This window comes from Bufo gargarizans, chromosome 4 (assembly GCF_014858855.1).
Source record: "Bufo gargarizans isolate SCDJY-AF-19 chromosome 4, ASM1485885v1, whole genome shotgun sequence".
In the NCBI taxonomy this organism is placed as follows: domain Eukaryota; kingdom Metazoa; phylum Chordata; class Amphibia; order Anura; family Bufonidae; genus Bufo; species Bufo gargarizans.
The window spans coordinates 28,500,811-28,516,486 of NC_058083.1; positions in this window are offsets into that span (position 1 = coordinate 28,500,811).

Below are 15,676 nucleotides of genomic sequence, written 5' to 3' on the forward strand. Positions count from 1 at the left end.
CCTCTGCAGGAGTAGACGATGCCGGTCCCCTCCACGAGGGATAGGACGGACATGTTCCACCCCCGCAAAGGAGAGGCAACGTGGTTGAGCATCATGGGCGACGCGAACATGATCAATAAGGCGGGGGCTACCTCTTCCTGATCTAATAGACCCAACATGCTCGCGTATCCGTTCAAAAAGGGGACGTATGGTTTTACCCACATAAAAACGTCCACACGGGCAGAAGATCACGTAAACAACGTAAGGGGTACGGCAATTAATAAATTCTCGCACTGTGTGCGTGATGCCTCCAAAAGTTAAATGCTTGCTGCATATATTAAGTGTACAAAACGAGCAGTGACCGCATTTAAAGTTGCCCTTAGGTTTAGCTAACCACGTCTCGTTCTTAGGTGTAGAAAACACGCTACTGACGAGTTTATCTTTTAAAGTAGGGCATCTCTTAAATGCAATCAGAGGTTTCTCGCTTGTTACACTATCCAGGGAGGAATCCCCCTTTAAAAGGTCCCAATTCTGATTGATCACTTGCTTAACCATGTCTGCCGCTGCACTGTATTGAAAAGAAAATGCAAAACGTGATGGTGCAGAACTGACTGTTCTCTCCCTAAGTAGGGAGGCACGATCCAACTTAGCCGCCTTACGCATGGCTGTTGAAACATCATTCGACGGATAACCCCTATCCAGGAGTCTTTTGCGGAGTTCCAATGCCTGTCTAAAGAAACTTTCATCTGTATCGTTAATCCTACGGAGCCGAATGAATTGACCGTAAGGAACAGCACGTTTGACCGAGGTTGGATGGAAACTGGTCTGGTGGAGGAGAGAGTTGGTGGCAGTAGATTTACGATGGCCGCTGGTATGTATAGTGCCATCTTTAACGGTAACTTGTACATCTAGAAAGTCCAGGGATTCACTGCCGAATTTGGCAGTGAACCTCATGTTCATCCGGTTGTGTGTATTTAAATGTTCTACAAAGGCCCAACACAACTCCTCACTCCCCCGCCAGATCAGAAAAATGTCATCCACATACCTCAAGAGAAGGTGGATATGGCGTAGATAGGGGTTATCCGTCGAAAAAATGTATGTCTCTTCGAATACCGCCAGGTACAGGTTCGCGAATGTGCACGAAACCGGAGTGCCCATCGCAGTACCTAGTACCTGGCGGTACCAGAGACCATCAAATTGAAAAACGTTGTTGCTCAGGACCAAGTCCAAAGCTTCAAGAACAAAATCAATAAACATAACACTTTTATCAGTTTTTTGTAGGACCGTATTGATCGCCCGGAGGCCTAAATCGTGCGGGATGCGGGTGTACAAACTCTCGACATCGAGAGAGACCAGGTGAAAGTCTTCCTGCCACTCAAGGTGGTTGAGTGCGCGGAGGAAGTCACCTGTGTCTTTCAAGTAAGTAGGAGTGCTACTTAGCAATGGCCTCAAGAGCCAGTCCACATAACTGGAAAGGGGCTCCATCACTGAACCGATCCCCGCAATGATGGGACGGCCAGGGGGTCGGGTCAGTGATTTATGTATCTTCGGTAGAAAATACCATGTGGGAGTTATGGGGAACGTTGGTATTAAGCGGTCTACCATGTTTTTGGGAAGGAATCCATTAAAAATATAGCGATTAATAAAGGCATATAATTTTGATGATATATCAGGTATTGGATTTCCCTTCAATTTAGAATAAACCGAACAATCGCTCAAATGCCGAAACGCCTCCTCCTGGTAATACTCCCTAGGCATCAGGACCACATTCCCTCCCTTGTCGGCCGGCTTAATGACCATACTGGTCTGTTTTTTCAGCCACAAAAGAGCCTGAGATTCCTCTATCGAAAGATTAGAGGGTGCTGCCGGATACACCAGCGCACGAATATCTTTTAACACTCTTTTGTGAAAAAGGTCTATGGGAGAGCCGGCCGGCATGGGAGGAAGGAAGGTGGACCTGACGCCCCCTGTGTACTTGTTCAAGTGGCCCCCAGTGGCCACTGGTTCATCAAATCCAGTATCGGATAAAAAGTGTATGCACGCAATTTCTTCCTCAGTGAATCTACCCGACAGATGGAAGTCGGTGAGGGACATGGTTGCCGGAACCTCTCCCTGTAAAGGGTTAATGCAGCAAGCAGAGGTTTCAGCAAACATTTTTTTGAGATATAACTTACGGATTGATAAAAAAAGGTCAATCTCAAAATCAACAAGGTTGAACTGCCCTGGTAGGCTGTATCCCAGCCCTCGATTAAGGAGTGGGATACAGCCCGGTGGCAGTTCAGAGCCTGTGAGATTGATAACAATATTATGAGTCGGTGCATCATTGTGCAATTCAGTCTCTTTTATTGCCGCCAAGTCAATTACCTTGTTTGTACTCATTATGTCACTGCTGTGCGCTTGTTTTTATACGTCACTACTCCCAGGGGCGAACAGCTGTGGACGACGGCGTCGGCCGTGCCCTGTCTGCCTCTATATAAAACGCACTAGCGTCATGACGTATTCAGCGGCCTGAGGAAGCGCGACCCCACGCGCGAAACGGCCGTCGCCGCCTGCAACAGTGTATCCGCCTCTGGACCCACATGTATCCTCTTCCAAGGAAGTCACAATAAAGGTTACTGATATTTTATCCTGGTGAGTGCCGCAACGCTATTATTTTCTCCTTACCTTAAAGACTTATTCCTACTTGATGTTCACTTTTTGTTGCTGAGCACCACCTATTGGATTTTCAATACCGCATGCAACCCGCCAACATCGGCGATATTAGTGGAGGCAGTGCCGCCTTATTTTCTTCTCTCCCTCTCGAGATAATTGCATTAGGCTTGCTAGTAAATGCAAAAAAAGGCAGAGACCACTGTGGTACTCAGCAGAAGTAGCCAAAATCATTAAAAACAAAAAGATAGCATTTAGTAATTATAAAAAATAAAAAAACGAGGATGACAGGCAAATTTATAAGATTAGGCAGAGAGAGGCCAAGCAAGTTATAAGAGCATCTAAAGCACAGGCAGAAGAGAAATTAGCTCAGTCAGTGAAAAAAGGCAATAAGACATTTTTCAGATACATAAATTAAAAAAGGAAACTAAAACAAGGAATTACCAAATTAAAAACAAAAGAAGGCAGATATATGGAAGATGATAAAGAACTAGCTGACTGCCTCAATGAATACATTCTGTTCAGTTTTTACAAAGGGAAAATGAAGGAAAAGGGACCTCAGTTAGGAAGGAAGACTAATTAATCTTTTGATGCATGTGTCTTTACAGAGGGAGAGGTTCTAAGTCAGCTGTCTAAAATTAATACAAATAAGTCACAGGGGCCTAATGGGATACACCCAAAGCTATTAAAAGAGCTCAGCGGTGAACTAGCAAAACCATTAACAGATTTATTTAACCAATCACTGGAAACAGGAGTCGTCCCAAAAGATTGGAAATTAGCAAATGTTGTGCCCATTCCCAAGAAAGGTAGTAGGGAGGAATCAGGGCAACTATAGGCCAGTAAGCCTGACATCAATAGTGGAGAAATTAATGGAAACCATACTTAAGGAGAGGATTGTGGAACATCTAAAATCCCATGGATTTAAAGATGAAAAAAGCATGGGTTTACTTCAGGGAGATCATGTCAAACTAATCTTATTGATTTTTTTGATTGGGTGACTAAAATAATAGATGGCGGAGGTGCAGTAGACATCGCTTATCTAGACTTTAGTAAGGCTTTTGATACTGTCCCACATAGAAGGCTTATCAATAAATTGCAGTCTTTGTGCGTGGACTCCCATATTGTTGAATGGATTAGGCAGTGGCTGAGGGACAGACAACAGAGGGTTGTAGTCAATGGAGTATATTCAGACCATAGTCTTGTTACCAGTGGGGTACCTCAGGGATCTGTTCTGGGACCCATATTGTTTAATATCTTTATCAGCAAAATTGCAGAAGGCCTCGATGGTAAGGTGTGTCTTTTTGCTGATGACACAAAGATTTGTAACAGGGTTGATGTTCCTGGAGGGATACACCAAATGGAAAAGGATTTAGGAAGACTAGAGGAATGGTCAAAAATCTGGCAACTAAAATTTAATGTTGATAAGTGCAAGATAATGCACATGGGGCGTAAAAACCCAAGAGCAGAATATAAAATCATTATTTCAGAAGACTTAAAGGTAGGCAGACAATGTCATAGAGCAGCAAGAAATGCTAGCAGAATGCTTGGGTGTATAGGGAGAGGCATTACCGGTAGACAGAGGGAGGTGCTCATGCAGCTCTACAGAGCACTAGTGAGACCTCATTTGGAGTATTGTGCGCAGTACTGGAGACCATATCTCCAGAAGGATATTGTCACGGCCTATGGTGTATGCTGTGACACTGTTGCCACACTTGTGGTTGAACGCGGCAACGTGTTGCTGTTAGAGCATGCGGTGGCAGTGTCTCAGCCTTCTGGGTGATTGCCGTGACATGGTTGCCACGCATGCTGTTGCCTGTGGTTACGTGTTTGGTATGCTTGTGTGTGCACTTCCCCTTTTAGTTGTAGCCTCCCTCTGTCTGATGCTGAAAGGGTTAACTCTCTGACCTGGTGTGGTCACTTGGCTTATATTTTCTGTGGTTTCCTGGCTGGAGTCTGTGGTACTTCAGTTGTTGTTGGTGCTGGAGTTCTTCTCCAGTCCAGGGTGTTCCATCAGTTCAGTGAGGGCCACCCTTGTGGTCATCAATGTTATCCCGGTGTCTCCTTCTCTTCCTGTCCTTATTTGTATGGAGTGGGTTATGTTCAGGGAGTTGGTATGTCTAGTTTGGTGTCCAGCATGTTTACTTGACATTCCCCTGTCTCATGTTATTGCAGCTATGGTGTCCTGGGTTCCTGTGTGGTTTGTGGTGTGTGCTGTGTCCTTTAATGTTGGTGTGGACAGCAGCACTAGTGCACGGGTTCCAGTCAGTGTGTCTGTGGCAGGTAACTGTGTTATTGGTTTCGCTTACCTGCCATCTCCTTATGCTGTATGTGTTCCCCTCTCCTTGCAGCCTGGCCTCAGATAGAGACTCCTGTTCCTCCATTACTGGGATGAGCAGGTTGTCTCTTCCCTGCTCCTTGGTGAGATAGTATAGAGTATGAGTCGTCCTACCATCGGGGTCCGCTCATATGGTAAGGAGTCAGGGAGAGGATTAGGGACGCTTTAGGAGGTGACCTGCTCCCTTATTACTCCTTTTGGCCAGGACTGATCCCCTTTTACCCTTTGACACCGCACGATGGGGGGTTTCACTGACTCCCCATTGTGACAGATATTGATACTTTGGAGAGATTTCAGAGAAGACCTACTAAACTAGTAAATGGATTGCAGGATAAAACTTCCAGGAAAGATTAAAGGACCTTAACATGTATAGCTTGGAAGAAAGACGAGACAGAGGGGATATGATAGAAACTTTTAAATACATAAAGGGAATCAACAAGGTAAAAGAGGAGAGAATATTTAAAAGAAGAAAAACTGCTACAAGAGGACATAGTTTTAAATTAGAGGGGCAGAGGTTTAAAAGTAATATCAGGAAGTATTATTTTAGTGAGAGAGTAGTGGATGCATGGAATAGCCTTCCTGCAGAAGTGGTAGCTGCAAATACAGTGAAGAAGTTTAAGCATGCATGGGATCGGCATAAGGCCATCCTTCATATAAGATAGGGCCAGGGGCTATTCATAGTATTCACTTTATTGGGCAGACTAGATGGGTCAAATAGTTCTTATCTGGCGACACATTCTATGTTTCTATGTTTTTATGGGCATGTGGCAGTGGTCAGAAAGAAAAGGAGCTCCATATGGATTTTGGAGGCAGATTTTGCTAAAAATGGTTTTTAGGCACCATTCTGTATTTGAAGAGACCCCATTTGGGAAACTACACTCTTCAAAGAATTTTTTAAAGAGGGTACTGACCACTTTGACCCCCTAAGCATTTTACAGAATTTGGAAACAATGAAAATGAAAAGTTGTGTTTCTTCCAATAAAGTGTTGCTTTAGCCTAACATTTTTTCATTTTCACAAGGGGTAACAGGAGAAAAAGCACCCCATAATTTTTTTACCCATTGTCTCCTGAATACGGCAAGACCCCATATGTGGTGGTAAACTGCTGTTGGGGCACATGGCAGGACTCAGAATTGATGGAGCGCCATATGGCTTTTGCAGCACAGATTTTGATGGATTGGTTTATGGTTGCCATTGGTTTTTATTTATTAAGTGATTGTCTTATGTGGGGACTCATTCTTTGCAGGATGAGGTGACGGTTTGGTACCATTTTGGGGTACGTAAGACATTTTGATCACTTGGTACTAAACTTTTTGTGAGGCAAGGTAAAAAAGAAATTGCTGTTTTGGCATGGTTTAAAAAAAAATTTTTTGGACAGCATTCACCTGAGGGGACACATAATGTGATAGATATTGTTACGGATGCGGCAATAGCAAAAATAAAAATGATAGACCTATTAGGTAAGTTTTACACAGTGAAAGCATTGTTGAACAGAATAAAATCTTGTTTTTGTGTTGCCATTTTCTGAGAGCCCTATTTTTTTTATTTTTTGTGCTATTGTCTTAGGTAGGGGCTCAGTTTTTGCAAGATGAGATGACGGTTTGATTGGTACCATTTTGGGCTAAATACACCTTTTTGATTGCTTGATATTACACTTTTGGTGAGGCAAGGTGACCAGAAAATGGCTTTTTTGACACTTTTTTTATGGCGTTCACCTGACGGGGTGGATCATGCAATATTTTTATAGAGCTGGTCGATCCGGACGCGGACCTACCTAATATGTCTACTTTTCTTTTTTTCCATATTTTTTACAATTTTTTTTAACTTACAAGTAAAAAAGGACACTTTCAAGTAAAAAAAAAAAAAAAACATAATTTTTTTGTAAAACTTTATTTTTTAAACTTTTTTTTTCACATACATTTTTTGTCCACTCTAGGAACTTTAGGGGGTCTGATCCCCTTTTTATAATGTATCACAATACTTTTGTATTGCAATGCATTGGCTGTAAGTGTATTACACACTGTAATACACTTCAGCCTGCTTGCCTTTGAGATCCAGGGGGCTGGATCTCATAGGCTGTCACGGAAGGCAGCCATTAAGCCTAAGGAAGGCATCGGGCTGCTTTCCCTGCCATCGGGTTCCTGTCACAGCATTGCAGGGACCCAATGGCCACCCCGCATCCGGCAGGATACTGCATGTCCCTTGATCAGCGTTGACCACGGCAGTGCAAAGGTTAATGCGCTGGCATCAGTGTTTTCACTGATGCCAGCGCATACAGCAGAAGTCCGGCTATCAGTGACTGCCGAACCCCTGCAGCTGATCAGGCAGGCGCAGCTTCTGGCGCTGGGATTTGTGACCCTGTTATCATACGGGTTAATAACTATCTTCAGTATAAAGAAGAACAAGGAGTCCTGGGAGTGATGATATGGCCCTCACAAAGCCCTGATCTCAATATCATCCAATATGTCTGGGATTACATAAAGAAACAGAAAGATTTGAGCAAGTTTATATCCACAGAAGATCTGTGGTTAGTTCTGAAAGATGTTTGGGACAACCTCCCTGACAATTTCCTTCAAAAACTGTGTGCAAGTGTACCTAGAAGAACTGATACTGTTTTTAAGGCAACTGATGGTCACACCAAATATTGATTTGATTTAGAGATTTCTTTTATGTTCATTTACTTTGTTAACCTCTTAGTGACCACACATATGTGTTTTTACATCCTTAGGCTGGGCCGCCGCTTTTTTACGCAGCAGGGAGCGCGGACCCAGCTCTCGCATGAGAGCCGCGGCCCTGCTCTAATAGCCCGGACCGGCAGGAGTGCCGATCCGGGCTGCTTAACACTTTACATGCTGCGGGCAATGGCGCCCGCCGCATGTAAAGTGCTGACAGAGGGAGCGGACTCCCTCTGTCTCCCATCGGCACCCCACAAATTTGATTGCAGGGTGCCGATTTGCTTGAAGGCTACCTGGCATCCGTTGTAGGCCCTGGGCCCGGCTGTAGTAATTTCCAGCAATATTAGAATAGCATTGCCATTAAAATGCAATGCACTATAGGGATAATGCACTGCATTTTAAAAGCAATCAAAATACTGTCTTATAGTCCCCTTATGGGACTATTAATTAGTAAAAAAAGGAAGAAAAAAAAACATTTATTTAAAAAAATACACTTTTTCCATTAAAAATACCCTTTTACAGAAAAAAAATTAAAATAAAAAATCTCCCCCATATGTTTGGTATTGATGCGTTTGTAAAGGCTCTGACTACATAAATATTACATTAATTAGCCCCTACGGTGAACGCCGTAAAAAAAAAGAAAAAAAAAAAAGACAGAATTGCAGATTTATTCTTAGTTGCCCCCGAAAAACGTAATAACAAGCGATCAAAAAGCACCATTTACTAGAAAATGATACCAATGAAAAATACAAGTCGTCCCGCAAAAATCAAGCCCTCACACAACTCCATAGAAAAACTAATAAAAACGTTATGGGTTTTGGGAAGTGGCAATGCAAAAACGTAAAAAAAAACTATATGTATTTGGTATCACTGTAATCGTACTGACCCAGAAAATAAAGATATTATGTTATATATACCGAAAAATTTACGCCGTAAAATTTATAACGTAAAAACGCAGTGGCAGTATTGCTTTTTTCCCCATCTCCGTTCCAGAAAGAGTTAATAAAAGTTAATCAGAAAGTTATGTGTACCCCAAAATGGAGCCATTAAAAACTAAAACTAAAAGGAAGGACAAACAGGAGTCTCCCTCAGGCTTATGACAAATGACAGGGAAATGCAACACACAGAACTCAAACAAAATACAAAAAGGGAAAGGAAAGACTTAACTTCAATGGAGCAATGGAAGCATCAGGAACTCCACCGGGATCCACACACCAGCAATCCACAACTGAAACTGAAGCTATAAACCACAAAGCATAGTGGGAGAAACAACTAAATAAGGAAGGTTAAAGGACCACATTAGCAACACCTGAGGCAAGGGGTGTGGCCATTACCAGAAACAACACAGACGCCTATTGATCCACAAGGAAACCTGTCAGATCAAACCACGTGTTGACAGTCTCACTGATCTCCTGCCACCTGTCGCGGGAACGTCCGTGACAATATCTCTGTTGATAACATGTTCTCCCCACCTGTCTCAGTTTTTATTTTTAACCTCTTCTCTAGTTTCTAGGTCTCTCACAACTTTGTAATTATCTACACAAAAGACTTTCTTCCAACTCTTCTCAGTTTCAGGCTTATTTTAATGCCCCCCTTCAAATTGCTGACCATATTCTTTATTTTTCTTACTAACAAGAATTCTTGTCCTTCTCAGAACCTCCACCACACAGAAAACTACTTGCCATTAACATGTTATTAGCAAATTATAGAATTCTGTAGTCACTATTGTTCCCAATCTCATCCATATACTGTGTTAATCTGTCTACATTAAAACTCTCAAAAGAACTGTGGATGATGCCGCACCCAACACACTTCAAATCTTTTGACAACGATAGTTATTACTTTACACTTCCTATATGTCTACTTTATATTGGCATTATTTTTAAACGTCTTTTTTTTGGGGCTGTTGGATGGATAAGAATTTTAGATGCAATTTTAAAAACATTTAATACATTTCCATAGCCAACGTTTTGGAGGACCAATTCAGTTATGAAGTCACTTTGTGGGGCTTACATAATAGAAATCACCCATAAACGACCCCATTGTAGAAAATACACCCCTCAAGTTATTCAAATATGAGTTTACAAACCTTTTTAACCCTTTAGGTGTTCCACAAGGATTAAAGGAAAATAGAGGAGAAATTTAAAGATTTCCATTTTAACCACAAGGGTTAACAGCTAAACAAAACTTTATATTTATTACCTTGATTCTGCAGTTTACAGAAACACCCCATATGTGGTTGTAAACTGCTGTACGGGCACACGACAGGGCGCAGAAGGAAAAGAACGCCATATGGATTTTGGAGGGCAAATTTCACTGGGATAATTTGAAATTTCCATGTCGCATTTGAATATGCCCTGATGCACCTCTACAGTAGAAACTCAGAAAAAGTGACCCTGTTTTGGAAACTGCGGGATAACTTGACAGTTTTATTGGTACAATTTTGGGGGACATATGATTTTTAATTGCTCAATATTACACTTTTTATGAGGCAAGTTAACAAAAAAAATGGCTGTTCAGGCAATATTTTGATGTATTGTTTTTTACAGCATTCACCTGACAGGATAGATCATGTGTTATTTTTATAGAGCAGGTTGCTACAGAAGCGATGATACCAAATATGTCTTTTTTTTGTTTGTTTCAGTTTTACATAGTAAGGCTTTTTGGAAAACAAATTATCTTTTCGTGTCTACATTTTCTGAAAGTCAATTTATTTTTATTTTTCTGCTGATCATCTTGTGTAGGGGCTCATTTTTTCTGTGGAAAGAGTTGACTTTTTATTGGTACAATTTTGGGGTACATATGATTGATTGCTCTATATTACACTTTATGGGGCATGGTGACCAGAAAATGGCTGTTTTGGCACAGTTTTTATTTATTTTCTATGACGTTCACCTGAGGGGGTAGATTGTGAAATATTTGTATAGATCAGGTCGTTACAGATGTGGCTATAACTACTGTGTCTATTTTTTAAAATTTATTTCAGTTTTACACAATAAAAGCATTTTTGAAAATCATGTTTTTATGTCTCCATGTTTCAATATTTACTGTATTTTTCGCCCCATAAGACGCATTTTTTCCACCCAAAGTGGGGGGGAAATGCACCTGCGTCTTATGGGGCGTATATTAATGAAGCTCTTCCATTATGGAAGCGCTCATTAGTACTGGATGACCGGGAAGCGGTGAAAGATCCATACTCACCGCTTCCTGGTCCTAGGCTGTCGGCTGTGCAGGGCTGTTCACAACATAAAGGCGCACTGTGACCTCGCACTGTGCGTGCCAGTTCACAGCGCAGCAGACGGGGGAGGTGGAAGACCGAGCGCAGATGGTGAGGAGCAGCGGCGTCCAGAAGCAGGAGAGGTAAGTTTTTTTTTTTATTTTATAAAACATAAGGGTGCTGGGGCATAATGGCTGATGGGGGATAATGAGAGGCATAATGGGGGCATAATGTCTGATTGTGGCATTAAGGCTCATGGGGGCTAATGAGAGGCATAATAAGGGCATTTTGGCTGCTGGGGGCATAATGGCTACTGGGGACTATTGAGAGGCATAATGGCGTAATGGCTGATGGGGGCTAATGAGAGGCATAATGGCTGCTGGGAACATAATGGCTGATGGGGCTAATGAGAGGCATAATGGGGGCATAATGGCTGATGCGGGCTTATGAGAGGCATAATGGGGGCATAATGGCTGCTGTGGACATAATGGCAGATGGGGCTAATTAGAGGCATAATGGGGGCATAATGGCTGCTGGGAGCATAATGACTGCTGGGGGCTAATGAGAGGCATAATGGGGGCATAATGGCTGATGGAGGCATAATGGGGGCATAATGGCTGCTGGGGACATAATGTCACAGATGGTGTTGCAGAAAACTAGAAGACACAAAGATCTGACTGACTTGATCCCAAACTAAGGAACATAAGGGTGAGCCCTATAAAAGCCCTAGAGCTCTCCCTGACTGCTCAGCCCATGCAAAGATCTTTATGATAGAAAATCGCATGCCGTCGTACCTAGACTGTGTGACACCTGAAAACCCTATAATAGTGAGGGGACACGACCACCGGCTCCTTACACTTAATACGGAGGGAGTCAGGGTCACCTAGGATCAAGCTAACAGGAAAACACAAATAAAGGAACAGACTTACTGAGGAGCCAGCAGTTTCAGCATCTAGCAGTGAGCACCATCCAGGAAGTTGTATAAACCACAAAGTGATGCAGTATGGGAGGGGATATAAAGGGATGCAATCAGTGCAACTACATGACAGCTGAGAGAGGGAAACAAGATGACAAAATGAAACCAAAACAGAAGAACCTCAAGCAAGAGGTACTGAAGAATGTTTGGCAGAGCTTCTCAGATCTCTGGCGGTGACAGTACCCCTCCTTCTACGAGTGGACTCCGGACACTCAGACCCCACCTTCTCAGGATGGGACCTATGGAAAGCCCTGATGAGACGAATGGCCTTAATGTCTGCCACTGGGACCCACATCCTCTCCTCAGGACCATAACCCTCCCAATAAACGAGGTACTGGAGAGAACCGCGGATAATGCGAGAATCCACAATCCTAGAGACCTGAAATTCAAGATTACAATCAACCACAATCGGAGGAGGAGGCAAAGAGGAGGGTACAGTGGGTTGGACATAAGGTTTTACAGGGACTTGTGAAAAACATTGTGGATCTTCCAAGTCTGAGGAAGATCAAGACGAAAGGCAACGGGATTGATGACGGACAGAATCTTGTAAGGCCCAATAAACTTAGGACCCAACTTCCAGGAGGGAACCTTCAACTTGATATTCTTAGTAGACAACCATACCAGATCACCAACATTCAGGTCCGGACCAGGCACACGTCTCTTATCCGCCACACGCTTATATCTCTCACTCATCCTCTTCAGATTACCCTGAATCTTTTGCCAAATAAATGACAAAGACGATGAAAATCTGTCCTCATCAGGTAAACCAGAAGACCCCTCTCCAGAGAATGTCCCAAACTGCGGATGAAACCCATATGCACCAAAAAATGCTGACTTATCCGAGGACTCCTGGCGACGGTTATTGAAAGCAAACTCAGCAAGGGACAAAAAAGAACACCAATCCTCCTGATTCTCAGTCACAAAACAGCGCAGATATGTCTCCAGATTCTGATTGACGCGCTCTGTCTGGCCATTCGACTGCGGGTGGAAAGCAGAAGAGAACAACAATCGAACCCCCAAGCGAGAACAGAAAGCCTTCCAGAATCTGGAAACAAACTGTGTTCCCCTATCCGAGACTATGTCTGAAGGAATGCCATGCAGTTTGACAATGTGATCAACAAATGCTTGCTCCAGCGTTTTACCATTGGGTAACCCAGGAAAAGGAATAAAATGCACCATTTTGCTAAAACGGTCTACTACTACCAAAATCACAGTCTTCCCTGAGGAACAAGGCAGGTCCGTAATAAAGTCCATGGACAGATGTGTCCAAGGAAGGGAAGGAATGGGTAATGGGAGGAGAGGACCCGATGGCCGTGAATGAGGGACCTTGGCACGAGCGCAGGTCTCGCAGGCTGCCACAAAACCCTCAACCGTCTTACGAAGATCCGGCCACCAGAATCTCTAAGCAATGAGATCCACAGTGGCTCTGCTCCCTGGGTGCCAAGCAAGGACAGTATTGTGATGCTCCTTAAAAACCTTGTGTCGTAAAGCGAGAGGTACAAACAACCTCCCAGGAAGACAAAGATCAGGAGCCTCTGCCTGGGCTGCCTGAACCTCTGCCTCCAAATCAGGGTAAAGAGCAGAGACGACCACCCCTTCAGCCAAAATGGGACCCGGGTCTTCAAAGTTCCCCCCTCCCGGAAAACAACGTGACAGGGCATCGGCCTTCACATTTTTAACCCCATGGCGGAACGTGACAACAAAATTAAACCTGGAAAAGAATAAAGACCATCTGGCCTGTCTCGGGTTCAGACGCTTGGCTGACTCCAAGTAGGCCAGATTCTTATGGTCGGTAAACACGGTAATAGGGTGTCTGGCTCCCTCTAGCCAATGGAGCCATTCCTCAAAAGCTAATTTGATGGCCAACAACTCCCTATCTCCCACATCGTAATTTCTCTCTGCGGAGGAGAGTTTCTTAGAGAAAAAGGCACACGGTCGCCATTTGGCAGGAGAGGGACCCTGAGACAAAACCGCACCCACACCCACCTCAGTAGCGTCCACCTCAACAATGAAAGGTAGAGAGACATCAGGTAGTACAAAGATGGGAGCGGAAGCAAAACTCTCTTTGATACTAGAAAAGGCCTTACGCTCCTCTACCGACCAGGAGGAAAAATCGACCCCCTTCTTAGTCATATCAGTGAGTGGCTTAACAACAGAGGAATAATTCAAAATGAACTTCCTGTAATAATTGGCAAAACCCAAAAAGCGCATCAACGCCTTCTGATTCTCAGGAAGCTCCCAATCAAGCACAGCGCGGACCTTCTCAGGGTCCATGTGAAAACCAGAAGCTGAGAGAAGAACACCCAGAAATTGAATTTCTGGAACCTCAAACACACATTTTTCCAGTTTAGCGTACAATTTATTCTCCCGCAGAATGAGCAAGACTTGACGTAGGTGGTCCCTATGAGTTTTGAAATCAGGAGAAAAAATCTAAATGTCATCTAGATACACTAGTACAAATTTCCCCATTTCATAGTAAAAAATGCTGTTCACAAAATGTTGGAAAACAGCTGGAGCATTCATCAAACCAAAGGGCATAACCAAATTCTCAAAATGGCATTCAGGAGTATTAAAGGCAGTCTTCCATTCATCCCCTTCCCTGACACCCTGACCAGGTTGTATGCCCCTCTCAAATCTAACTTAGAAAAAACTTTAGCCCCAACAATCTGGTTAAACAGGTCTGGGATCAGAGGAAGCAGATAAGGGTCACGAATTGTGATACTGTTCAGCTCCCTGAAATCCAGACATGGTCTTAAAGAACCATCTTTTTTCTTAACAAAAGAAAACCCAGCGGCAGCAGATGACTTCGAGGGTTTGATGTGTCCCTTTCTCAGGCTCTCAGAGATATACGTACGCATAGCGACCCTTTCAGGTTGGGAGAGATTGTATAAACAAGATTTAGGCAGCTAGGCGTCTGGGATAAGATTAATAGGGCAATCGTACTCCCGATGAGGGGGCAGCTCCTGGAGACCACTCTCTGAAAACACATCCGAAAATTCTGAGAGAAAAGATGGTAGAGTCTTGGTAGAAACCTCTGAAAGAGACGCCAAGAGGCAATTCTCTCTGCAAAAGTCACTCCAATCATTTATTTGCCTTGCTTGTCAATCAATGGTGGGGTTATGTTTAGTGAGCCAGGGTAGCCCCTAGAGGCGTAGGTAATCCGCTTAGGACGAAACATGAGACATCCTCAACATAAGCATCACCCACAGTCAAACAGATATTGTGAACTATGCCCTTTAACAATTTTTGAGAAAGTGGAGCGGAATCAATAGCAAAAACAGGTATATCTTTCCCCAGAGTGCATACCTGGAAACCATGTGTTATAGCAAATTGATTATCAATGAGATTGACTGCTGCTCCACTATCTACAAAAATCTCACAAAAAATGTTCTTGCTCTCTAGCGCCACCCTGGCAGGTAGGACAAAACGGGAACTACAAGTAAACGGAAAAGCTTCAATTTCGGCATCAACCTTGCAAATGGTAACAGATGGAAAGTTTTTTGAGGATTTTTTTCTTTTAGTTTCTTTATTACCCTCAAAACTCTCCCTGAATCTTCTAGAGGGACAAACATTTGCCAAATGATTTATACCTCCACAACAGAAACAAACCCTGCCCTGAGAGCTGAATCTTCTACTATCAGAGGCAAGCAAACCCATCTGCAAGGTCTCCTGCTCAGAGGGGATTGAGAGAGACTGACACCCCTGCGCACTGAATGAGACCGCCCCACTGTCCTTAGACTGAATATGACAAGAAGGAGTGAACTCTCCTCTCTCTCTAAGATGCCTGTCAATACGAAAGCCTGAGACATGGCAGACTGCAAGGAGGCAGGTCTCTCATGAAAGGCA